Source organism: Accipiter gentilis, chromosome W, assembly GCF_929443795.1.
Source record: "Accipiter gentilis chromosome W, bAccGen1.1, whole genome shotgun sequence".
Classification (NCBI taxonomy): Eukaryota; Metazoa; Chordata; class Aves; order Accipitriformes; family Accipitridae; genus Astur; species Astur gentilis.
Genome location: NC_064918.1, coordinates 1063201 through 1089779, shown reverse-complemented (window position 1 = coordinate 1089779; position 26579 = coordinate 1063201). Strand labels below are relative to the sequence as shown.

At 46.6% G+C, this 26579-nt stretch overlaps 1 protein-coding gene and 1 long non-coding RNA gene across 2 annotated transcripts in view; one reads left to right on the top strand and one right to left on the bottom strand.

Moving 5' to 3' along the window:
- Window positions 1-26579, top strand: part of LOC126035378 (uncharacterized) — a 197971-nt gene that overhangs the window by 98471 nt on the left and 72921 nt on the right. The gene's annotated exons all lie outside the window — the stretch shown is intronic.
- LOC126035429 (uncharacterized) lies at window positions 20848-25643 on the bottom strand. The gene is made up of 2 exons (XR_007504928.1): window positions 25501-25643; window positions 20848-23588 (listed from the first exon to the last, which is right to left on the bottom strand). It is a non-coding gene; the product is annotated as an uncharacterized LOC126035429 (long non-coding RNA).

The window sequence follows — 26579 nt, the reverse complement described above, 5'->3', positions numbered from 1 at the left end:
GATGGCCTGAGGTATCGTGGGCCCACTGAGCCATAAATAGCTCACCCCTACGTTGCCAGTCCAGGTCCACCTGAGACACTTCAATCTTGGCGGCCTGATCTGCCTGGTGGTTGTTTTGATGTTCTTCAGTGGCTCGACTCCTGGGTACATGAGCATCTACGTGACGTACTTTTACCACTAGCTTCTCTATCCGAACAGCGATATCTTGCCACAGTGCGGCAGCCCAGATGGGTTTACCTCTGCGCTGCCAATTGCCCTTCTTCCATTGCTGTAGCCACCCCCATAGGGCATTTGCCACCATCCATGAGTCAGTATAGAGATAGAGCACTGGCCACTCTTCTCTTTCAGCAATGTCTAACGCTAGCTGGATGGCTTTCACCTCTGCAAACTGACTCGATTCACCTTCTCCTTCAGCAGTTTCTGCGACTAGTCGTGTAGGACTCCATACAGCAGCCTTCCACCTTCAATGTTTTCCCACAATGCGACAGGACCCATCAGTGAACAGGGCATATTGCCTCTCATTTTCTGGCAGTTTATTATACAGCGGGGCTTCTTCGGCCCGTGTCAGCTCTTTCTCTGGCGACATTCCAAAATCTTTGCCTTCTGGCCAGTCCGTGATCACTTCTAACATTCCTGGGCGACTGGGGTTTCCTATGCGAGCTCGCTGTGTGATCAGTGCGATCCACTTACTCCACGTGGCGTCAGTCGCGTGATGCGTAGAGGAAACTTTCCCTTTGAACATCCAGCCCAGCACTGGCAGTCGAGGTGCTAAGAAGAGCTGTGTTTCAGTACCAACCACTTCTGAGGCGGCTCGAACTCCTTCATATGCTGCCAAGATCTCTTTTTCAGTTGGGGTATAGCGAGCCTCGGATCCTCGATATCCCTGACTCCAAAACCCCAGGGGTCGGCCACGGGTCTCGCCAGGTGCTTTCTGCCAAAGGCTCCAGGTAGGGCCATTCTCCCCAGCTGCAGTGTAGAGCATATTTTTAATATCTTGTCCTGTCCGGACTGGCCCAAGAGCTACTGCGTGAACAATCTCCTGCTTAATCTGTTCAAAGGTTTGTCGTTGCTCAGGCCCCCATTTAAAATCGTTCTTCTTCCGAGTAACTTGGTAGAGAGGGCTTACAATTTGACTGTAATTTGGAATATGCATTCTCCAAAAACCCACAACACCTAAGAAAGCCTGTGTTTCCTTTTTATTAGTCGGTGAGGACATAGCTGCTATTTTGTTGATGACGTCCACAGGGATCTGACGACGCCCATCTTGCCATTTTACTCCTAAGAACTGGATCTCCTGCACAGGTCCCTTGACCTTACTTTCTTTTATGGCAAAACCAGCCTTCAAAAGGATTTGGATTATTTCCTTCCCTTTCTCAAAAACTTCTTCTGCCGTGTTGCCCCATACGATGATGTCATCAATATATTGCAGGTGCTCTGGAGCTTCACCTTTTTCTAGTGCAGCCTGGATCAGTCCATGACAAATGGTGGGGCTGTGTTTCCACCCCTGGGGCAGTCGATTCCAGGTGTACTGGACGCCCCTCCAAGTGAAAGCAAACTGAGGCCTGCACTCCGCTGCCAATGGAATGGAGAAAAATGCATTAGCAATGTCAATTGTGGCATACCACTTAGCTGCCTTTGATTCCAGTTCATATTGAAGCTCTAACATATCTGGCACAGCAGCGCTCAGCGGTGGCGTGACTTCATTCAGCCCACGATAATCTACTGTTAGTTGCCATTCCCCATTGGATTTCTGCACGGGCCATATGGGACTATTAAAGGGTGAGTGAGCCTTGCTGATCACTCCTTGGCTCTCCAGTTGGCAAAGCAGCTTATGGATGGGGATCAGGGAGTCTCGGTTGGTGCGATATTGTCGCCGGTGCACCGTCGTGGTAGCAATTGGCACCTGTTGTTCTTCAACCTTCAGCAACCCCACAACCGAAGGGTCTTGGGAGAGACCCGGCAGGGTAGACAGCTGTTCAATCTCCTCCATCTCCAATGCAGCTATACCAAAGGCCCAATGGTACCCTTTTGGGTCCTTGAAATACCCCCTCCTGAGATAATCTATACCAAGGATGCACGGGGCCTCTGGGCCAGTCGCAATGGGGTGTTTATGCCACTCATTCCCGGTTAGACTCATTTCAGCTTCCAATACGGTTAGCTCTTGGGATCCCCCTGTCACACCAGAGATACAGATGGGTTCTGCCCCTTTATAACTAGATGGCATTAGGGTACATTGTGCACCAGTGTCCACTATAGCCTTATATTCCTGTGGGTCTGATGTGCCAGGCCATCGAATCCACACTGTCCAGTAGACTCAGTTGTCCCTCTCCTCCACCTGGCTGGAGGCAGGGCCCCTCTAATCCTGGTTAGAATATCCGTTACTCACTTTCTGCACACGTAAATCAGAAGTCCCTTCAAGGGGATCAGAAATGAGATCAGCCCATCTACTGCGTCTGGGGGACTGCTCACAGGAAACTGGAGCAGCAGTTTTCCAAGAAGAATTCTCTTTTCTGGTTGCTTTTTCTCGCAACTCCTGTACCCGTGCATCCAAGGCTGAAGTGGGTTTTCCATCCCACTTCCTCATGTCCTCTCCATGGTCACGCAGGTAAAACCACAGGTTAGCCCGTCGAGTGTACTTTCTCTCTCCTCTCTCTTGGGCAGAGGAACGCTTACTCCCAATAACTGCGATGCGGGCCTGTACAGGTGAGGAGGAGGACAGATCCACTTTGAATTGCTGGAACTCTCAGGACAACTCCTCTACAGCTGAGACACAGGCCCGTAGGGAGGAAGAGAGACTTCCTTCGTATTGCCGGAGTTGGACAGGCAGTTCGTCCACCGTTTGTCCATAGCCTTCTCTCCAGGACATTACTGCCAATGAGTTGGCATAGGTTGGTGGTGCACTTCGTAGAAACTTCCGCCACATGGGTTGTGTGCATTGGACTTCATCTGGATCTGTGGGTGACTGCGCATTTTCTGGATCATTGTAAATCACCTCCAGCATGGCTAATTCTCTCAGGTACTGGATACCTCTCTCCATTCCACTTGCCTTGGTGACATGTAACTTCATCCCTGAAGGGGTATCTTTCCTTTACACCTAACAGAAGTCGCCTCCAGAGGCTGAGGACTTGTGTTTTTCTCCCAATCGCCTTGTCGATGCCCCCTTCCCTAGACAGAGATCCCAACTGCTTGGCTTCCTTACCCTCTAATTCCACACTACTAGCCCCGCTATCCCAGCATCGGAGCAGCCAGGTAACAATGTGCTCACCTGGGTGGCGGCTAAAATCTTTTCGCATGTCACGCAACTCACTCATGGATAGAGATCGGGTAATTATTTCAGGTTCTGCCTCTACCTCCTGTTCTCGCGATGACCCTGGTTCATCTTCATCTCTCGCTAAGCGAACTGATTTCTTGGTGTGTTTCTTTTTCTGTACAGGGGCGACTGATACTGGCACAGGCTGGTTCTCTGGTTTAGCTGCAGTGTCTGTCACCGGGTAGGGGTAGTCACGGTACCTGTTGTCGTGGTAGGGACAGCCACGGTGCTTGTTGTCGGGGTAGGGGCAGCCACGGTGTCTGTTGTCAGGGTTTGGGTAGCCACGGTGCATGTTGTCCTGTTTTCCATCTTTTCCCCCTTTTCCCCCCGAGGGTGCTGCATAATATCAAGCAGTGTTTGGTAGATACTGGCCAGGGCCCAGCACAGTGAGGCGAGTTGTATGTCTTTGGAATAGCCACAGCATTTTTCTTTCAAATATTCTGTCACTTCATGAGGGTTCTGTAGTTGTTCGGGAGTGAACTTCCAAGTCACTGGCGGTGAGAAGTTCTCTAGATACTTGCCCATATGCTCCCACATGCCGTGCCACCCATGAGTATCCAGCTTTGGGGGAGATCTCTGAGTGGTACTCTTAAAGAGCCTTTTGGTAGCCCTAAAGAAGACCTGAAACATATTCAGGAGGCATAGCACTAACAGCACACTGGCTTGCGCATCCCAAGGATATTCAAAATTCTCAAAAGCTGTTGTAATTAGTCGGAAGGAGAAAAGGGAGGTGAGCGGACGGGGGAAGGTATCCCCCCCGAATTTCCCCATGGATTGGGTGTAATTACCAATAAAATCCGACAGAAGGCGCCCAAAGTATGGAAATATTATCACTGCCTCATACAGATACCAGCTTAACCTCATGACCAGTGATGTAATCATTTCATAAGTCGACATTGCCCAGTACAGCAAAATGATAATCCCAATCACTCTCCCAGAGATGAGATATGCAACTACAGGCAATACATAGAGCATATAAGAGCTTACAAAACGCCACCATGTAAACAAATGAAACAACATTGTGACTAACATCTATTTCTCTAAGAAATGCGTTTGGCAAATTTGTTTCAACACGCTCTGGCCAGATCTGTCGTTATATCAACCCTTCTGCCCCACGTTGGGCGCCAAAAAGGACTGTCGTGGTTTCAGCCCGGCCGGTAACAAAGGACCACGCAGCCGCTCGCTCACTCCTCCGCCCCCCTCCGGTGGGATGGGGAGGAGACGGAGGAGAGAAGAAAAAGAAACTGGAACCTCGAGGGTTGAGATAAAGGCAGTTTACTGGAACAAACACAAAGAGATTACAACAACAACAACGGCACTAATGAAAAAAAAAAGTATACAAAAAGAGTGATGCACAGTGCAACTGCTCACCACCCGGGACCCGACGCTCCGCCACTTCCCCCACCGAAAACAGAGACCACCCCCCCGGCCCGCTCCCCATTTATATACTGGGCAGGATGTCACATGGTATGGAATAGCTCCTTGGCTAGTTCAGGTCAGCTGCCCCGGCTATGCCACCACCTCCCAGGTTCCTGTAAAAATTAACTCTATCCCAGCTGAACCCAGGACACCAAGGTATCTTTAAAGCATGCCCTGATTGTCAAAAGGAGGGGCTCGGCTTGGGCTGTGGGGTTAACCGACGAGGTCTTTTGGCATTGCAGTTGTGGCAAATGGATTTCACCCACATCACGTGGTTTGGTGCAAAGCGTTCTGTGCATGTGTGTATTGATACCTATCCTGCTGCCATATGGGCCACGGCACAAACTGGAGAAAAGGCCTTACATATTGAATGACATCTTCATGCTTCTTTTGCAGTACTGGGTGTGCCTAAAGAAATTAAGACGGACAACGGCCCAGCCTATGGTTCTACACGATTTGCTCGATTTTGTAATTTGTGGGGAATTCACCATGGTACCGGTATTCCACATCTTCCCACAGGACAGGCTATTGTCAAATTGGCCAACTAAACCCTAAAAGAACATGCTGCAAAAACAAAAAGGGGGAACCCAGGGCTTACTCCCAGAGGAACAATTGGCCAAAGCCTTATTTGTGCTAAATTACCTTAGATTGAGAGGTGATCACAAAGACCCACCAATGGTAGTGCATCATGTTCTTTTACAGGCAGAAAGGACGCAACAAAGTACAGGAATCATGGTAATGTATAAGGACCCAGAATCCGGGAAATGGTGCGGATCAGCAGAAGTAAAACTTACTGGGAGATCCCGGCTAAGTGGGTCAAGCCATGGCTTCGCACTGATGCTGGACCCGGAATTGTCCCAATGGCGACTGGCACGGCACCGGCGGGTGCTGGAGCCACTGATCCAGCAGATTCTAACTATTAGAGTATTACTAGCGGACACTGAGTCCTTCAGAGAGGTTTTTAGAACAGTGTGCCTTATTGTATATAGAACTTGCTTTAGGTAAAAAGTGTGTTAAGCATAATTTGATTAAACATAGCGTGATTACGGGAAGACAGTGTGGGGTAAATGTAAAAGTTAGTTAAAGCCAAAATCAGGGGTAAGGTCTATTTCCATTAATAACCTGGGAACGAAGTTGATTGTGTTTCCACAGATACAGGCCCACGATGGACTCCTGTTCGATTTGCACAACCATCATCATCTGGAGCATCATAGATGATGTGGCAATATGAATACTACCTCAGCCGAAAACTAATGTATAGGTCACCTTGGCTAACATAACAGGTCAAGATTCTCTGTGCATCGCAACTGTATCGGAAAGCCCACGAACCAATAGACAAGATGGCTATGACTCGTGCAGCACGCCTGGCCAGCGAGCGCATGCGTCATAGATTGCAACCGAGGCGGACTTTTGGCACCCGCTGGCCACGTGTGCTAAAACCCATTCCTCTGCAAATGTATAAATACTGGGATTTTCCGAAGAGCATCGGGCTGGTGTACGGTGAGGCCGTCGTTGCCTCTGTGGGGACGCCCATGTAAAGCTGACACCTACCGATTGCTGGGCTGAGTTCGTGGAGCAAGATGGCACAAGAATGTATGGATGGTTCATTTTCCTCATAGTCCTCATGGTCTGGGTCATTAGGGGTAACAGGTTGGCTCAAAGAATTATGGGCATTATTGTAGTTACTGTGATTGTAGCTATTGTAATACTTTTACCTTGTTCAGCTTATTAAGGAAAATCGCATCCCAAGTTATTAAGCAAGCCTGGATTGCTCAAAAACAAAAAGAGGGAGAAAGATTTAGACGGACACCTACAGTGGATTCGACCTTGTTGTGGTATTACAAATACAGACTTACAGCCGCTGCTGGATTTATTGCGGGGCAGCGATAGCTTAACTTCTACAAGACAACTAAGTGCACCAGGACGGCAAGCCTTGACAGCAATTGGACAAAAAATCACATCCTCCATGTCTGGCAGATACGTTCCTGATTTACCCATAAATTTGAAACCTTATGCTAAGATTGATATGGAACACACTGACTGTATTAAGCAGCATGACAGTGACACCGGTGACTGATCCACATCGGTTAACGCCATGGGACAGTAAGAATGTTTGGGTGTCACTAGCTAAAGCTATTAATCAAACCTCTTTTTGTGTGCTTATGTATTTTATTAGGTATAATGTTGTTTTTACTGTGCTTAATTAATTGTGTTCACAGATCTTTGCAAAGGGCAATACAGCAGGTGTTAAAATTTTACCTCAATCTATACACAAACGAATAGATTGGCTGAAGAAACATACACAAAGATCCAGCAAGAAACTAATTGGTTTGATGGGGTGTTACAGTCAATATTTGGTGGGATAACACCATGGCTAATGTCATTGATTAAAGAAGCCTTACGGTGGTTGGGTATATTGATATTAATCTGTGTAATAGTTAAAATTGCATATGGGTGCATGATGAAAGGAGTCTCAAAGCTGACACACCAAGCTCTACTCGCACAAAAAGAAAAAGGGGGAATTGTTGGGAATTGGCTTGATGAGAAAGGACATGGCTCTATAGAAAAGTTGTGCGAGCAGAGTTCTGTGTGAAGGAATGTCAGCGTGGGCAGCAAGACTAGGCCTTGGCCGAAGACTGCTGGCTTTCCTGATATCAGGAGAAAAACAACAGCTGGTCTTGCTGTTATCAGGAGAAAGACAGGGACGGTGTGACCTTGGCATAACTTCATAAGTAACTTTTGAAGAAGTTCCCATGAGAAAGTTACTGAACACGCATAGCTGCAAACTACAAGTCGGTGTGTTTTAGTAATGAATAAACATTAGCAATGTACCAATCGTATTAGGACTAGTAGGCATAATTATCGCAAACTGTATAAATATGAGCTATCCGTGCAAATAAAGTTGAATCACTTCTATCACTCATATTGGGTCGACTTATGTGCATTCCTCCGCCGCTCCAACACCTGCAGGGATGCTTTTAATTTGTGGGGATAGAGCAGAGGAGGGGGGAATTGCATCGAAACTTAACGGGAGGCCATGTAGCCTCGGATGACTTACGTTACTAACACCCAATATCAATATGATTCACAGTAAAAGACTCACGATAACTGACACAGGGTTAAGTGGATGGCTAGCAAGTTTGGGAATTATGAGACGATTGAAAGATTTGCTTATGCATGGCTTAGTTATTCTAATTGTAGTATTAGCAGTTGTAATGATTGTACCATGTATCGTAAAAATAGTTGAACATATGATTGCAAAAGCATTTCATGTAACTTGGCTTGCACAAAAACAAAAAGGGGGAATTGTGGGAGATTTCGTGGAAAATGGGGGACATTTCTTTGAGCCTGATTATTTAGAGTTAGCATAAGTAGGCCGCAGTTAGCATGAGTGGGCCGGAATACGTGACAGCTGCAGTATGAACGGACTTTGAACCACCAGAAAAAACAACGGACACGAGGAACTTGGACAGTGGAGCAATTAATAAACAAGATAACATAACTGCAGAGGCAAGAAGGAGCTGCAAGAGCTTTAACGCAATTAAGAAAGCTGTCATTTCAGCTTAGAGCATTTAGCTGCGGGATGGGGACTTAGGAGTTGGTTTGTATCTTTGTTAAAAATCGGGGTTTCTTTTATTCTTATGTATTTTATTAGGTATAATGTTGCTTTTACCGTGTTTAATTAATTGTGTTCATAGGTCTTTGCAAAGGGCAATACAGCAGGTGTTAATTGTCAAAAAACAAAAAAGGGGGAATTGTGGAGACATATTTAGCTAACGGTCGCAAGAGCATTCCAGACACCTTTAGAAGACCTTGAACAGAATAATCAAGAAGACAAAAAAAGAAAGATGCCAATTAGAAGAACACAGGTGCACATTCCATGATAAAGGGAACTTGGCACAAAGAACCTCAAATTTGGCAGTTTATCTTGACCAATTAGACTGAGACAAGTTTCGCATGTTTTAGTTGGTATAACCAATTATGCCTTATGTTTATGCACGTGTACAGAGTTGGTATAACCAATCATATTTTATGCTTGTGCGCATGTACAATGACTTTGCAGAATATGTGATTATAAATATGTGTGTGTTTTAGCAATAAAGGGTCATCTGTCGTCTGCTTTCAACTTTACAGGTGTCCGTTTATTTCTACCTCCTGCACTCCTCTATCACTTGGAGAAGGAAATTGTCATGAATGCATTCCAGGAACCGCCTGGATTGCTTATGCCCTGCTGTGTTGTCCTTCCAGCAGATATCGGGGTGGTTGAAGTCCCCCATGAGGACCAGGGCTTGTGAATGTGAGGCTGCTCCTATCTGTCTATAGAGGGCCTCATCTGCTCGGTCTTCCTGGTCAGGTGGGCTGTAACAGACCCCCACTATAATGTCACCTGTCCCTGCCCTCCCTTTAATCCTGACCCATAGGCTCTTGGTCAGCTCCTCATCCATTCCCAGGTAGAGCTCCATGCACTCCAGCTGGTCACTGACATAGAGGGTGACACCCCATCCTTGTCTCCCATGCCTGTCCCTCCTAAACAGCCTATATCCTTCCATTCCAGCTCTCCAGTCACAGGAGCCATCCCACCACGTCTCTGTGATGCCGACAAGATCATAGCCCTGGAAGCGTGTGCACATCTCTAACTCCTCTTGTTTATTCCCCATGCTACATGTGTTTGCATAGAGGCATTTAAGTTGGGCCCCAGATGAAGCTGGCTTACTGGCTAGAATTCCTTTGTGCTGCTCTTCAGGTGCTCTCCTCCTGACCTGTGATCCCTCTCCAGGCTCTGGGCATCTATTGCTGGCACTGGCATCAAGCTGGTAGGAGTGGGATGGATTGAGGTTCCCCTCCATGGCAACTTTAGTTTTCCTCTTTAAGTTTCTAAATTCTCTAAAAGTCTCTAAACTCTTAGAGAGTTTTGCTCTCTAAGTAAATATTAAACTGTATGTTTGAGCAAATGCCTGACCTGTTTCAAAGAAAGATTTGTACTATGCTTTCATATCATTGTAGGGGATATATTGGAGGCAGGTGTTATGGTAAATAGCAGTTGGGTACAGTAATCCTTAACTTGGACTGGTAGTAGCCACTGGATTTAGTTATAAGCAGATCTTATTATACACTGGTTTAGCCTTTTTCTCCCTTAAACTGTCTCCCTGCCTTTTTTTAGCCTATACCTCTTGTCGTGGTTTAAACCCAGCCGGTAACAAAGCACCACGCAGCCGCTCGCTTGCTCGCTCCCTCCCTCCCTCCTCCTCCCCCCCCCCCCCCCCCCCCTCCCCGGCCATGGTGGGATGAGGAGAAAATATAAAGAAAGGCTCGTGGGTCGAGACAAGGACTGGGAGGGATCACTCACCACTTATGGTCATGGGGAAAAGATAGGCTCAACTTGGGGAAGAAACAAAACCAATTTAATTTACTACAAATCAAATCAAAACAAGGATACCGAGAAGTAAAACCCAAATCTTAAAACACCTTCCCCCCACCCCTCCTTCCTTCCCAGCTCAATTCCACTCCCGGTTTTCTCTACTTCCTCTCCCCACTCCCGGTTTTCTCTACCTCCTCTCCCCAAGGCGCAGGGGAACAGGGGATGGGGGTTGGGGTCAGTTCACCACACACTGTCTCTGCCGCTCCTTCCTCCTCAGGGGGAGGACTCCTCACTCTTCCCCTGCTCCAGCATGGGGTCCCTCCCACGGGAGACAGTCCTTCACGAACTTCTCCAACATGAATCCTTTCCATGGGCTGCAGTTCTTCACAAACTTCCCTGGCATGGGTCCTTTCCACGGGCCGATCTTCAGTCACAGGCTGCTCCAGCGCGGGCTTTCCCATGGAGTCATGGCCATCTTTGGGGGCATCCAACTGCTCTGGTGTGGGCTCCTCCACGAGCTGCAGGTGGGCATCTGCTCCACCGTTCATTTCCATGGGCTGCAGGGGGACAGCCTGCTGCCTTACCACGGGCTGCAGGGGCATCACCTCCTCCGGCGCAACTCCTCCCCGTCCTTCTTCACTGGCCTTGGTATCTGCATAGGTGTTCCTCTCACATTCCAATCCCCTCACTCACTGCAGGTTCCCCTTCTTAAATATGTTCATCTGATTCGTGTCAATATAAACAATGCTAGGGCCACATAATAAAATGTGACCCTCACTGTGTATGTAATCTTTAACCATTTTGTCGGTCCTTGTATAACCGCAGGCGGGGATGAGACAAATGATATGTATATAGTTCGCGTTTTGTTGTTAACTGCACAGTGTTAAACAAGAGACCCTAGGGGAGAACTGAGGCATTTAGATATATATTTAGCCTCAGAGACTGCAGTACTTAGGGTCTTGATGGGCAATTTGTTGTATGCGTTTGTTGAGGGGGGAGGTGTCTGTTGTGAACTTGTTTGGGTTCTGGTGATCGCAGGTGGTGCTGTGCAAGGTGTTGGCGGTTACACAGGATGTCTGCTGTCTGGCGCAAACAGTGGGGAGCCTGGTCAGAGAAAAGTTTCTAAGCACCCACACAACCAGGAGATAGAGAAGAACACGCCTAGTATGAATATGTAACGAACGTTAGACTATAAAAGAAGCTGTCTTGTTTTTCACGGTGCGCGTCTTGGTAGAGCAGAAGCTCCCGGCGTGCCCAGCGCTGTTTGCTTACCTTTATTCATTTAATAAATTGTTAAGTTTGTTTGGAATCCTGTTTGGGAAAAAATTAATTTATAACACCCTTCTTAAATATGTTATCCCAGAGGCGCTACCACCATCGCTGACTGGGTCGGCCTTGGCCAGAGGCACGTCTGACTTGGAGACGGGTGAGCTTCTAACAGCTTCTTATGGGAGCCACCCCTGCGGTGGCTCCCCCTCTGGTGGCCGTAATACCAACAGAACCGGAATTAGAAAAACATCCAGCTGCATGTACAAGAAATAAGACTACTGCATCCAAGGGAGCCTTTTTATATCCCTTACGAGAGGTAACCTGTTGCGGAGGAGCCACAGGGGAAATCACACACAGACCAATGTGATCAAGTGAAGTCCATTTACTACAACTTTTAGCACAGTTATATACCTTATGTGCTTGTGCACGCGCCTTATATAATACTCTAATTGGTACAATACCCCGGTTCACGCGACACTATCTTATCCTCTATTGGCTGTGCAAGCTTCTTCACGAGGTGTCCAGCAGTTACTTATCTCATTCTTCGGCATCCAGGAGTTGTTTCTCAGGCTCTTCTTATCTTCCTTTTTCCCAGCGTACAAGGACACAGCATCCTTGTACACTCCAGCACTTTGTAAACTTATGCTTCGTTCCCACCTAATGGCTGGATTGCTCACATGCCCTTGCCCAGCCAAGAAATCCTCAACAATTCCCCCTTTTTGTTTTTGAGCAATCCAGGCTTGCCTAATAACTTGGGATGCCTTTTTTTTTTTCTTCTTAACAAGCTGAACAAGGTAAAATTATTACAATAGCTAAAATCACAGTAACTACAATAATGCCCATAATTCTTTGAGCCAACCTGTTACCCCTAATGACCCAGACCATGAGGATTGTGAAGAAGATGAACCATCCATACATTCTTGTGCCATCTTGCTCCACGAACTCAGCTCAGCAATCGGTAGGTGCCAGCTTTCCATGGGCGTCCCCACAGAGGCAACGATGGCCTCACCGTACACCAGTCTGATGCTCTTCGGAAAAATCCCGATATTTATACATCTGCAGGGGAATGGGTTTTAGCAATGTGGCCAGCGGGTGCCAAAAGTCCACCTCGGTTGCAATCTATGACGCATGCGCTCGCTGGCCAGGCGCGCTGCACGAGTCATAGCCATCTTGTCTATTGGTTCATGGGCTTTACGATACAGTTGCGATGCACAGAGAATCTTGACCTGTTATGTTAGCCAAGGTGACCTATACATTAGTTTTCGGCTGAGGTAGTATTCATATTGCCACGTCATCTATGATGCTCCAGATGATGATGGTCGTGCAAATCGAACAGGAGTCCATCGTGGGCCTGTATCTGTGGAAACACAATCAACTTCGTTCCCAGGTTATTAATGGAAATAGACCTTACCCCTAATTTTGGCTTTAACTAACTTTTACATTTACCCCACAATGTCTTCCCATAATCACACTATGTTTAATCAAATTATGCTTAACACACTTTTTACCTAAAGCAAGTTCTATATACAATAAGGCACGCTGTTCTAAAAACCTCTCTGAAGGAGTCAATGTCCGCTAGTCCTCTAAAGTGTAATACTCTATTACTCAGAATTTGTTGGATCAGTGGCTCCAGCACCCGCCGGTGCTGTGCCAGTTGCCATTGGGATAATTCCAGGTCCAGCATCAGGGCGAAGCCATGGCTTGACCCACTTAGCCGGGATCTCCCAGTAAGTTTTACTTCTGCTGGTCCGCACCATTTCCCAGATTCTGGGTCCTTATACATTACCATGATTCCTGTACTTTGTTGCGTCCTTTCTGCCTGTAAAAGAACATGATGCACTACCATTGGTGGGTCTTTGTGATCACCTGTCAATCTAAGATAATTTAGCACAAATAAGGCTTTGGCCAATCGTTCCTCGGGGAGTAAGCCCTGGGTTCCCCCTTTTTGTTTTTGCAGCATGTTCTTTTAGGGTTTAGTTGGCCAATTTGACAATAGCCTGTCCTGTGGGAAGATGTGGAATACCGGTACCATGGTGAATTCCCCACAAATTACAAAATCGAACAAATCGTGTAGAACCATAGGCTGGGCCGTTGTCCGTCTTAATTTCTTTAGGCACACCAAGCACTGCAAAAGAAGCGTGAAGATGTCATTCAATATGTAAGGCCTTTTCTCCAGGTCGTGCCGTGGCCCATATGGCAGCAGGATAGGTATCAGTCCACACATGTACAGAACGCTTTGCACCAAACCACATGACATGGGTGACATCCATTTGCCACAACTGCAATGGCAAAAGACCTCGTGGGTTAACCCCACAGCCCAAGCCCAGCCCTTCCTTTTGACAATCGGGGCATACTTTAACGATACCTTGGGCATCAGTGAGTGGTAAGTCAAATTGCTTTGTTAACATGCTAGCGGGTTGGTGCAAGAACGCATGTGATTGCCGTGCTTTGTTGAAAACGATTCCCTGGAGGAGGCTCCCATGCCGCTGCAACCAATTGGTCAGCTCTGTCATTTCCCCTTTCTCATCTGCACGTGCGCTCGTACCCAAGAGTTCTACCAGAGGGGCCATATTGTCATTAGTGATACCGCAAAGATTCCGCACCCACTGGATATCTCCCACAAGCTTCTGGACATCATGTAACATTGAAATTTCTCATGTTATTTGAACCTTCTGAGGTTTAACATTGCTAGCATCTATGTGCCACCCCAAATACTTCCAAGGTGCTGCCTTTTGCACCTTTTCAGGAGTGATTATTACTCCGCGATGGCTTAAGATGTCCTGCAATTGAGTTAAAATTTCATCCTGTGGCAAGTTCCTTCCCGCTATCAAAATGTCATCCATATAATGATAAATAATTGACTGAGGAAACTGCTTTCTTACAGGCTCTAATGCCCAGGCCACATACACCTGACACATCATGGGGGAATTCGCATTCATTGCGGAAACACGACCCAATGGGATCTCTTATAGGGCTCTGCCTTGTTAATCAATGGTACTGAAAAGGCGAACCGTTCAGCGTCATCTGGGTGCAAGGGAATGGTGAAGAAACAATCTTTTAGATCTATAATTAACAAATCCCATTCTTCTGGAAGCATAACTTGAGATGGGAAACCTGGCTGCAGGGCTCCCATACTGTGCATCACCGCATTCACAGCTCTAAGATCATGTAACAGTCTCCATTTCCCACTTTTTTTGGGAATGGTAAATATTGGTATATTCCATGGACTAGTAGAATGAACAACATGGCCCACTCTCAATTGGTCCTCAACTAACCCTTGTATTTTTAGCAGCCTTTCAGAATTTAGCAGCTACTGATCAATCCAAACAGGCTCATCTATTTTTCAGCTAATTTTCAGGATTGGCTGCCCCTAAAAAGGATGGGTCACTAACATTGCCTTCATTTGGCTCAATAAATCACGGCCTATGAGGCCAAGCAATTCAGGTGGGGTAGTCATGATGTACGGACGCATCGTAACGTGTTCACCATCGGGGAACACAAATGGGTAATCGGTAGCTGACTTACTAAGGTGGCTTGTGTGCCCCCTATCCCTGCAATACCAAAATTTGGATTGATCAGTGGCCATGACGGGGGCCAAATGCATCGTGAAATAATCGTAACATCAGCTCCTGTATTGATCGTCATCGGTTTCTTGACGATAACTCCGTCAGGCCCTTCCAATTGCACTACCTTTTCTGGTTTACCTTTTGTTATGTCCATGGCAAGGTATACCTGCGGTTTCCCTGTGGAGCCGAATCCACCATCTCCACGTTGTACTTCACCTGGGTTCGGAACACACGACCTGAATGGAACTAATTGTGCTACTCTGGTACCTTTAGGAATAGAAACAGGAGGGATTAAAATATGAATCATAATTTTCACAGTCCCACAATAATCTGCATCAATAAGCCCAGGGACTACCAAAATTCCTTTTAGAGCTGTTAAAGATCGTTCCATTAAAATGCACTAAGCCTGAACCGCAATGGTCCCTTTATGTTGCTATCAAGCAAGTGTACCCCTGTGTCCATCAACGTAATGTCTACTGCGGTTTCCACATCCACTGCGGAGCTTCCTGCGGTGGCGGATCTGGTGGTTGCGAGGCTGCCTGAGGGCTGGCAGCTCAAGCCCCTTGCATTTGTGTCGTTGTGCGAGGGGCATTCGCGGTCGGTGTAAATTTTCCCTTCTTCCTATATTCTTGGTGGTATGGTTATCTTTCTTACACTTGTTGCAGCACTTACTGTTAACAGTACCTGTACATTTGCTCCTAATGTGTCCACGTTTGCCACAGTTAAAACACTTGACCAAGGGTGTCTTACTGGCCTTGTGCTTCTTTGTAGCTCCTTGTAGAGCTGCGGCAACATAGTCTGTTTTCTGTGAGTCCACTGATCGATCCATGTATTCTATCATATCAACGACGTCTGCATTTTTTGGCAAATTACACAATGCTTTGCGTGTCTTTTCAGTAACATTTTCAAAAGCAAGTATTTTGAACATATTTTCTTTCATGCCCTCGTTCATGTCAGGGTGGTCATAGATTGCCCTATGCAGTCTATTAATAAACTGTGCAAAAGGTTCGTTATACTCCTGTTTCACCTGGGTAAAAGCATGGCTGCGCATATTGTCTGGTATGGTAAAGAAAAGCTTGATACGCCAAGATCTGTGATAGATGATGAACCTCAGTGACACATTGTAACTGAGCGTTCCCTGATGCGAAGGGTCCAGTGCCCATCAGCATCTGCATGGTTACTCCCCATAAGGGATCTGTTTGTCGTGGTGTTGCTTGTTCCCTATCACAGAACGTCTCCCACTGCCGGAAAAACACTAACATTTGGGCGGGTGTCAAAACCAACTGTGCTAGCTGTTTATTATCTTGAGGTATCAGCGTATCAGCAGAAAAAATGAATTGCAGTATTTGGTGAGTTAATGTAGATTTGATTCCATACTGACTCACAGCATTCCTTAATTTCTCAATGACCTTCCAGTCAAACGCCTCCCATTTTTTCTGTCCATTTGGTGCAATAACTGGGAATGCTTAGAGCATAGTCCCTTCTATAATGGCATCTTTTATTACACCCCTCCAATGTCTCTGCCTTTCTTCTGCAGTGGCTATTACAAGCGACTCCGCGTCTATCGCGGGCGCGGTTGGTTTCACCGTCTCTGGTCCCGAGAGGCGGGATGGATGAACGGGCGGTGGCGGGGGCGCGGATGGTTCTGCCCGGGGGCCGGCCGCGGCCGCGGCTGGCGGTGGCCGCTCCATGGCCAGCTGACACGTGCCACTGCAAGTGGGCGGAGGGGGTGGTGGAAAGGGAGTGGCGGTGGAGGGGGCGGGAGGGGAGGGGCCGAAGGAGGGGGCGGGGAGAAGGGGGCTGGAGTGGGCGGTGGAGGAGGTAGGAGGGGAGGGGCCTTGGGAGGCGACGAGGGGGTGGCGAGAAGGGGGAAAGCGGGAGCGGGACTGGTATACGGCCAGAATCTTCATTCTGTTGCCTTCTCGGTTCATCTTTCGGGAGGATGAACGTTTCTCCCTCACTTCTGGTTCTCCCGACCGTACTGCCATTTTTTGTAATTGCTGCACCACCTCCCTTAGGAGCTATTCCGACCGTACTGTCAGTTTTTGTAATTGGTTCACCACCTCCCTTAGCTCTTCCATCGCACTACCCAATGGAGATGGTTCCCTCTCCCCCGTAATCTGTTTATCTGCATTAGTCACCCCCGAATCTGTCGGGTTCGGATCTGTCGGGCGACAATCGGCCCCCTCTAATTCCCCTGTTTCTTGTGGAGTAACAGACGGGGGAATTTTTTTGGCGCCAGCGGCCTGGCTGGGTATAGGCAAAGGCTGCGTCTGTGCAGGCGTCTCAGCATTAACAGAAATGGATGTCAGAGTAGGTGGAGATAGTTGTGTAGAGAATGTCCCCCCAACTCCAGTGGGGTAGGCTAATGCGGCAGCCGTGGAGGCAGCAGAGGGGGTCACGGCCGCGCGGGCAGCGGCGGCTACCTCCCGGTCCGCCCTCATTGTCTCCAGCATGTCTTGAATTACTTTCCCGAGCGCTGCGTATTTTTTCATCTCCTTTACCTTACCCCCCTTGCAGTTAGCAGCGTCCCACAGCGCCTTGCCTATATTATCCCAGGTCACTTCTTCAAATGTGACATTTACATTCGGGATAAGGTCTTTCTCCCAGGCCCATAAAAGTAACCCCTTTAACACAGAATTATCGAATTTCAGTCCTCTCTCAGAGAGAAAATTACAAAGGAGCTTTAGGACTGCTTCCTGCCTTTTGTCCAACCCCATCTCCTTCTCTGACCGCTCACCTAATCAGGGCGAGATTCAAGCTTCCGCGCGTCTCCTCATTTTCCCAGCTCAGGGCGAGATTAAAACTTACGCGCGTCCCAGCTCAGCTGAAGCTCATGTCGTGCTTCCCAGCTTAGCTGAAGCTCATGCCATCCTGCCGCGGCTCAGGAACACTCTCAGCCAGCTCCTCTGCTCCCTCGTCGGTTCAGCTGCACCAGAAAATCTCATAGAGACGATAAAGTGCTGCTCTGAGGGTCCCTGTTCGGGCGCCAAATGTTGTGGAGGATCCACAGGGGAAATCACGCACAGACCAATGTGATCAAGTGAAGTCCATTTACTACAACTTTTAGCACAGTTATATACCTTATGTGCTTGTGCACGCGCCTTATATAATACTCTAATTGGTACAATACCCTGGTTCACGCGACACTATCTTATCCTCTATTGGCTGTGCAAGCTTCTTCACGAGGTGTCCAGCAGTTACTTATCTCATTCTTCGGCATCCAGGAGTTGCTTGTCAGGCTCTTCTTATCTTCCTTTTTCCCAGCGTACAAGGACACAGCGTCCTTGTCTGCTCCAGCACTTTGTAAACTTATGCTTCGTTCCCACCTAACGGCTGGATTGCTCACATGCCCTCGCCCAGCCAAGAAATCCTCAACAGTAACCAATTATTCCTTATGTTTATGCGCGTGTACAGTGTTGGTATAACCAATCATATTCTATGCTTGTGCGCGTGTACAATGACTTTGCAGAATATGTGATTATAAATATGTGTGTGGTTTAGCAATAAAGGGTCGTCTGTCGTCTGCTTTCAAGATTACAGGTGTCCGTTTATTTCTACCTCCTGCATAAAGCAAGTATATACTTATGAAAGTTATACCTGTACATGCACCTATGAATATATTTATGTGTGGTATTGCTGGTAGGACACTCACCAAATCGCACCCATGAGTCGGACTAATTGACGACAGAAAAGTCTCACTGCAGAGATGATCTGTGTCACGGAGTCCGGAGTCAGCCAGGTGTCCCCAGAGAGGGTCTGGTCTGTCTGGGAGATCTCGTGCAGAGATGCTCTTGTAGAGAAACTCTTATAGACAAGCACATTTTGAGTAGGTGTCGTGGTTTAACCCCAGCTGGCAACAAAGCCCCACACAGCCACTCACTCACTCCCCTCCAGTGGAATAGGGGAGAGAATCAGAATAGTCAAAGTGAGAAAACTCGTGGGTTGAGATAAAGACAGTTTAATAGGTAAAGCAAAAGCCACACATGCAAACAAAGCAAAACAAGGTATTCATTCACTACTTCCCATTGGCAGGCAGGTGTTTAGGACCATCTCCAGGAAAGCAGGGCTCCATCATGCCTAACAGTTACTTGGGAAGACAAACACCGTAAATCCGAACGTTCCCCCTTCCTTCTTCTCCCCCCCCCAGCTTTTTATTGCTGAGCATGACATCATATGGTATGGAATATCCCTTTGGTCCATTGGGGTCAACTGTCCCAGCTGTATCCTCTCCCAACTGTTTTTGCACCTCTAACCTACTCGCTGGGGGGGGGGCGGTATGAGAAGCAGAAAAGGCCTTGACTCTGTGTAAACACTGCTCAGCAATAACTAAAACATCCCTGTGTTATCAACACTGTTTTCAGCACAAATCCAAAACATAGCCCCATACAAGCTACTATGAAGAAAATTAACTCTATCCCAGCCAAAACCAGCACGTTCTCCACCCCTTATTCCATACCATTTACATCATGCTCAGGTCCCTCACTATCCAATACATCCTCATTAACCACCCCTTCCCCCATAAAATTTTGTGAAATATCCATAAATATCCATAAAATGTTCATAGAATTAATTTACTCCTTGAGAAGCTGGCATCTCATGGCTTGGACAAGTGTATTCTTCACTGGGTGAAAAACTGGCTGGATGGACGAGCCCAAAGGGTTGTGGTGAATGGGGTGAAATCCAGTTGGTGGCAGGTCACAAGTGGTGTTCCCCAGGGCTCAGTTTTGGGGCCATTTCTCTTTAATATATTTATCAATGATCTGGATGAGGGGATTGAGTGCACCCTCAGCAAGTTTGCAGATGACACCAAGTTGGGAGGCAGGGTTGATCTGCTTGAGGGTAGGAAGGTCCTACAGAGAGATCTGGACAGGCTGGATCAATGGGCTGAGGCCAATTGTATGAGGTTCAACAAGGCCAAGTGCCGGGTCCTGCACTTCGGTCACAGCAATTCCATGCAGTGCTACAGGCTTGGGGAAGAGTGGCTGGAAAGCTGCCCGGCAGAGAAAGACCTGGGGGTACTGTTAACAGCTGGCTGAATATGAGCCAGCAGTGTGCCCAGGTGGCCAAGGCAGCCAATGGCATCCTGGCCTGCATCAGAAATAGTGTGGCCAGCAGGAGCAGGGAGGTGATTGTTCCCCTGTACTCGGCACTGGTGAGGCCGCACCTTGAGTACTGTGTTCAGTTTTGGGCCCCTCACTACAGGAAAGACATTGAGTTGCTGGAGTGTGTCCAGAGAAGGGCAACCAAGTTGGTGAAGGGCCTGGAGCATAAGTCTTATGAAGAGCAGCTGAGGGAGCTGGGGCTGTTTAGTCTGGAGAAAAGGAGACTGAGGGGAGACCTTACTGCTCTCTACAACTACCTGAAGGGGGGTTGTAGTGAGGTGGGTGCTGGTCTCTTCTGTCAGGTGGCTGGAGATAGGAGAAGAGGAAATGGCCTCAAGTTGGATATTAGGAAAAATTTCTTTACTGAGAGGGTTGTCAGTCATTGGAATAGGCTGCCCAGGGAAGTGGTTGAGTCACCATCCCTGGAGGTATTCAAAAAGTGCATAGACAAGGCACTTCAGAACATGGTTTAGTGGGCATGGATGATGGTTGGACTCGATCTTGAAGGTCTTTTCCAACCTAAATGATTCTATGATTCTATTTGGTCTATGACTTTGGGCTCCAGCTGTTATGGTGATCACTCAGGATAGGAGAAGTGATGTGTTGCATGGACTTACTGGGCACCAAAACCAGCTCAGGTTGGGTCACTGCTGCACTTGTGCTGCTTCTTTTGAGGCTCATCCATCATTGGTTCAGGTGGTTTCTGCTGTAGTACTTCTTATAACATGCAACTCAAATCATGGGTTTGTGATGGAAAAGGACTTAACTGCAAGGTTCAAGCAAATGGCTTGAACTTCACTCACAGACTTAACTGCAAGGTTCAAGAAAATGATTTATTTGAACTTCACTTACAGACTTAACACACCACTATTGCAGGTTTTACAGATACAGTGGAGGAATGCACTATTGCAATTTTTTAAGGCAAGAGTAGTACATTATTACAACCACAAGCGATTCACAGACAACCACAAGCACACATGCATTTACAAACTTAAAACATAAACAATATTCAATTACCCCTCCAGGTAAGGGCTCTCAGTCCCAGGGAAGTTACCTCTACCGGCGTCCCGATCGGGGGGGGGAAGGGTTTCCTTCACTAGCCAACTGTATAGTTGGAGAAGTGACTCCCCCATTTCCAACCTGAATCTTAGAGTTTTTATCCCCTGACTTGTGCAATGGTGTGTATGACTATGTCTGAGTGGATTATGATATATGCCTACATGGATTATGTATATCTGAGTGGAGTTTCCCCTTATCTTTCCTTTGCTGGTCTGTGATTGTTTGAATACACAAGGTTGTCATTTGAAACTGAAGCTGAAACCCTCCAGGTTTTGTGGGTTTTTTTACCTTGCTTCCTCAGGCAACTGAATAGTGGTTGGATTGAGACTCAGGGCATACTATTTGTTAAGGGATTTCAAGGCTCAGTTCAGGTTTTTGTTCTTTGAATGGTGCAGCCACTGCCCTGTTTAGTTTAGGGTTTATCAGACAACCCAGGGCTAAGCTGTCTACACAGCTCCCTGTGAGTCATCTCTGCAGAGAGACAGGGCCTCAAGGCAATCCAAGGCTGGATTGCTTTTGTAACCCCACCATGAGTTGCCTGTGTGCACTAGACATGGTGAAACTTGTTTGTGAACTATGAGCAGGACAATCCACACACAAATGGCTTGAGATGACAATTCAGTCTCTCACACCACCCTGTGGCTCAAAGATTGCTTTGGGACCCATGGCGGTTTTGAGAAAAGATAGTTATGTAGAAAAGGCCAGAAAAGAGCATCTCATACAATCTGTACTATTGATGTCATGGTTCGATGCACAGTGTGAACTTGTTTAACACCGTCAGGTGAAACAGTAGTTACAAACTGCATATTAGTTACAACATGTTGAATCAATTGTATTAAAACATGGAATGATATATGGTAAAAACAAGAACATGGCAAAACCACACAACAAGTCAAATAGGATTTGCCTAACCCATGGACCACCAGGGAGCCAGGAAAACATATCAATGTCCCAGCCTTTCCATGTCTGGACAGGAACACAGGACAGCTTTTGTATTCCTGCGGTAATTTGCTTAACAATTTTCCCCGCTCTCATCAATTTTTAAACAACAGTTAGAATCATTTAGTTTACCACAAACACCTCCTTCTTTGGCTAGCAGGTAATCAAGAGCCACATGATGTTGTAATATTGCTGTTCGCATTTGTGTGCCCTGGTCTGCCAATAGATCAAGGTCATGGGCTGTCTCATTAGTAATGATTTCTAGGACAGCTTGTAACCCGATGATGCGATTTAAATTATAGATAGGTTCTTGAGCACTGCTAACCCACTCGTTGGGGTTCCAGGTGGCAGGTCCATAATGTTGTATGATACATTGAGGAGTCCACTTATCTTTGCCCCATGTCTGTGTGCTACCTGCAGCCAATGCAACATCGATGGATCGTTTGGTTCTTTGTAAGTCATCATATACTTTAATTCCCAAACCGTCTCCACTTTGATTTGGTAGCAGGAAGAAGAAGGGACGTATAAAACCTACATAACATGTTCCACTCCAATTATTTGTTAATTTTCAATAAGTGTGATGTCCACAAATCCAATAATGACCTTTTAGAGCCCAAGTTCCATTTACAAAGGATCCGTTCCCTTTGCATCTTAAATCGAAATTGTAAGGAGTTTCAAAATAAGTGGTATTTTTTAAGCCCAAAGGGTGCTTAATTCGATTATTTGACTTTTTTCCTTTAATCCAAAGATCACATTTCCATGCCCCTACCAGATTACTATAGTTACACTGAACGGTTACTATCTGGTTGGTTATACCACTTATGGCACAAGCCAAAGGGTTAGATTCCCTTAGTATCTCAGCTCCCATGAGATCAGTACTAGACCAGAAGCTATCAAATAATTTTTTATGTCCGGTTTCATTGACCCATGCCCAACTTAGCCTGTGAGGGATGAGTTTTTTGTCAGTGGTGTTGCTCAAAATACACCATAACATGTTGCCCTCGATGGGAAAAGAGGGATTATAAGTTGAACAACTAATGGGTCGACACCATGGGACTATAGAATGATTTCCATACATGAACGTCCAATTACATACACTATGTCCCACAAAAACTCCATTGCTGTCATTCTGATTAAGGCAATGTTCCCCCTTTTCTGGAACTTGGATTTTCCATGGTCATATCTTCTCATTCCAATATAATGAATTGTTACCAATGGTTATGTCACTTAGGTTACTCATGAGCCACTTCGGGGATATTGGTTTTGATGTCCATGGCAAATCTTCGAATCCTAAAGGGCCCCCACATACCCAACAATTAGTCAGGTTAAAAGCGTTGGCCACTCGCTGGCCTGGAGCCATAAATTCATTTTGCCACCCCAAGCCAAAGAGGGGGGCACAAGAGTTTCCCCAAATATTAAAGGCAGCGACAATGGTTGACCAAAACAACATCTGCAGTAGTATGCCAAACATCCTATAAATATTAACAAAGCAATCACTGACAAAACCACACAGACAATCAACAGTTTCATGTATTCCTTCAGGCAGGCTCCAGAGTCTTCACCTGGAAAAGAAAAGAAAAACAGACTCAGTTCATTCTAAGGAACCAGAAACAAATTGTTATTAGAAGGATGGAATAAATCACCTGGTATTGATTTTATGTTCTTTTCCATAAGCATCTTTTGCTTTCCAAGCATATTTATTCATCGGGGTTTCCAGTATCAGAGGTACGGCTCCCACCGTGGGGAGTTCAACTAAGACTGGTTGGCCTGGAAAATGTGATGGATTTCTGGGATGATCCAGGCCATCTGGGGCTGGCATAATGGTTGGGGCCTTCAGGCAAAATGCTATAATTTTTGGTCACCCATTTACTCCCCAATGACTGTTAACACTAGTCACTGCATCCCATATCCGTTTGGCCCATCCAGGCTTATGTGGTTTGAGGAAGCGTTTCAGTAGGCCATTCGTTCTTTCCACAATTCCATTTGCCTGCAGATAATATGGAGTATGGTGTACCCACGGGATTCCTTCCTGGGTCACCCAATCTTGGACTATTTTAGCAGTAAAGTGGGAACCATTATCCGACTGAATTGATTGTGGTTTGGGGAAGGTGCCAAACCACTCTTTCAAAGCTTTCACCGTGTTTTCCCCAGTAGCTCTGGCAAAGGCTTTGGCCTGGACTAACCCTGACACTATCTCTACTCCAACTAACACATAATGCTTTCCTTCTGATTTTCGGAAGAGGACAATGTAGTCCACTTGTCAAGCCTCCCACAACCCTTTCCCCTCCCTTAAGTGTAGGGTGTCACCTTCCATGGGGTGTCTTTCCAAGTGGGTACAACATTGTTCACAAGCAGACACACAAGTTTTACATTCTTCCCTGGTGACTGGCCAACCTTGATCTTGGGCCTCACAATAGAGATCTTTGATCCCCGAATGTTTCCTCTTTACATGCAGCCATTCTAACAATCGCTCCCAGTCTTCTGCTATTGGGGTGTTCTGGAGGGGAGCTAATCAGGCTAATTCTTCAGCTTTGCCATTCCACTGGCTAACAGGGGTGCTATCCTGTTGATGGGAAGCCACCCAGGCTACTGCAAATTTTCCTTGTCTAGCAATGGTTAGAATATCTTGCCACTTTTCTTTCTGCCATATAGGTATCCTATTGACCTCCCACTCATTCTGATCCCAGAATGGAAGCCATTCAGTACAACCTTTAAATACGGCATAGGAGTCAGTATAGATATAGACAGGAGAGGTAGTTTGGGCTTCATGCTGGAAAACACTCCATACTGCAACTAATTCCCCTCCTTGAGCACTACCTTCTCCTTCGGTGATTATTTGTTTCTCCGCATCTACGCAGAGCACTACAGCACAATATTTCCAAGTTTTTCCTTCTCGCTTAGAGGAAGCATTGGTAAACCAAACATTCTGCAATTGCTCAGTGTCGTGGTTTAACCCCAGCCAGCAAATAAGCACCACGCAGTCGCTCACTCATTCCTCCCACACCCAGCGGGATGGGGGAGAAAATCGGGAAAAGAAGTAAAACTTGTGGGTTGAGATAAGAACAGTTTAATAGAACAGAAAAGAAGAAACTAATAATGATAATGATAACACTAATAAAATGACAACAGCAATAATAAAAGGATTGGAATGTACAAATGATGCGCAGTGCAATTGCTCACCACCTGCCGACTGACACCCAGCTAGTCCCCGAGTGGCGATCCCCCGCCCCCACTCCCCCCAGTTTATACACTAGATGTGGCATCACATGGTATTGAATACCCTGTTGGCCACTTTGGGTCAGCTGTCCTGGCTGTGTCCTGTGCCAACTTCTTGTGCCCCTCCAGCTTTCTCGCTGGCTGGGCATCAGACGCTGAAAAATCCTTGACTTTAGACTAAGCACTACTTAGCAACAACTGAAAACATCAGTGTTATCAACATTCTTCACATACTGAACTCAAAACATAGCACTGTACCTGCTACTAGGAAGACAATTAACTCTATCCCAGCTGAAACCAGGACACTCAGAAAACGGAGGGGCCACATGTATTACAGGAGGGAGTTCAGGCGTTTCTCTGGGCTTGTTTCCTCTTGAATGGTTAACATCTTTGCTGCCCCTTCAGACACTGTAAAAATGTCACAGTAATGCTCTATCTGGGCATACCATTTCCTCACAGAGGCTCTCTGAGCCACCCTGTCAGGGGGCGTATTTCCTACTAAAACTGTTTTGGTTACCTTAAATGGGCCTCTAAGCACTATTGGCTGCTGTCGAATAGTCTGTTCAGCCTCTCTCAAGGCTAAACTGACTACAAACAAACCTTTCTCCCAAACAGTATATCTTTTTTCTGCATCCTTAAAACTGCGAGAATAGAACCCAATAGGTTGAGTGGGTCCTTCAGGGCCCTTTTGCCATAAGTGTATTCATAGACCACTCTTGGCAAATCCCCATTCAATATGGACAGGGTCTGTGGGGTGAATAGGACCAAGAGCTTGATGGGCAGTCACTTTAAACACTAGCAACTGCAATGCCTCTTTGTGGGGCTTAGTCCATTCCCACTGAGCCCCTTTTCACAAAAAGTCATACAGGGGTCTTGCAATAACTGAAAAATCAGGGATATGTTTCCTCCAAAAAATGAGTAATCCTACTATGTACTGCAAATCCTTTTTTGACTCTGGCATTTTAATCTGATCCAATGAGGAAAGGGTGTCGGGGGGGATATATGTCATTCCTCCCTTCCACCAAATTCCTAAAAGCTTTACTTTGCTTGAGGGTGTTTGTATCTTCTCTGGTGGAATTTTCAGTCCCGAGCTTTCCAAGTGAGAAATTATATTATCCTGAGTTTTCTGAACCTTTTCTGTCTCATCCCCACCCACAAGAATGTCATCAGTATACTGATAAACACTGACCCCCTCCTCTGTCTGAATTACTTCTAGCTCCTGCGCTAACTCATGATGGGCTAGAGTGGGGGAATGCTTATACCCTTGTGGGAGTCAGGTAAAAGTAAATTGCTGATCCTCCCAAGTAAATGCAAAGCAGTCTTGATCCTCTGTTTGC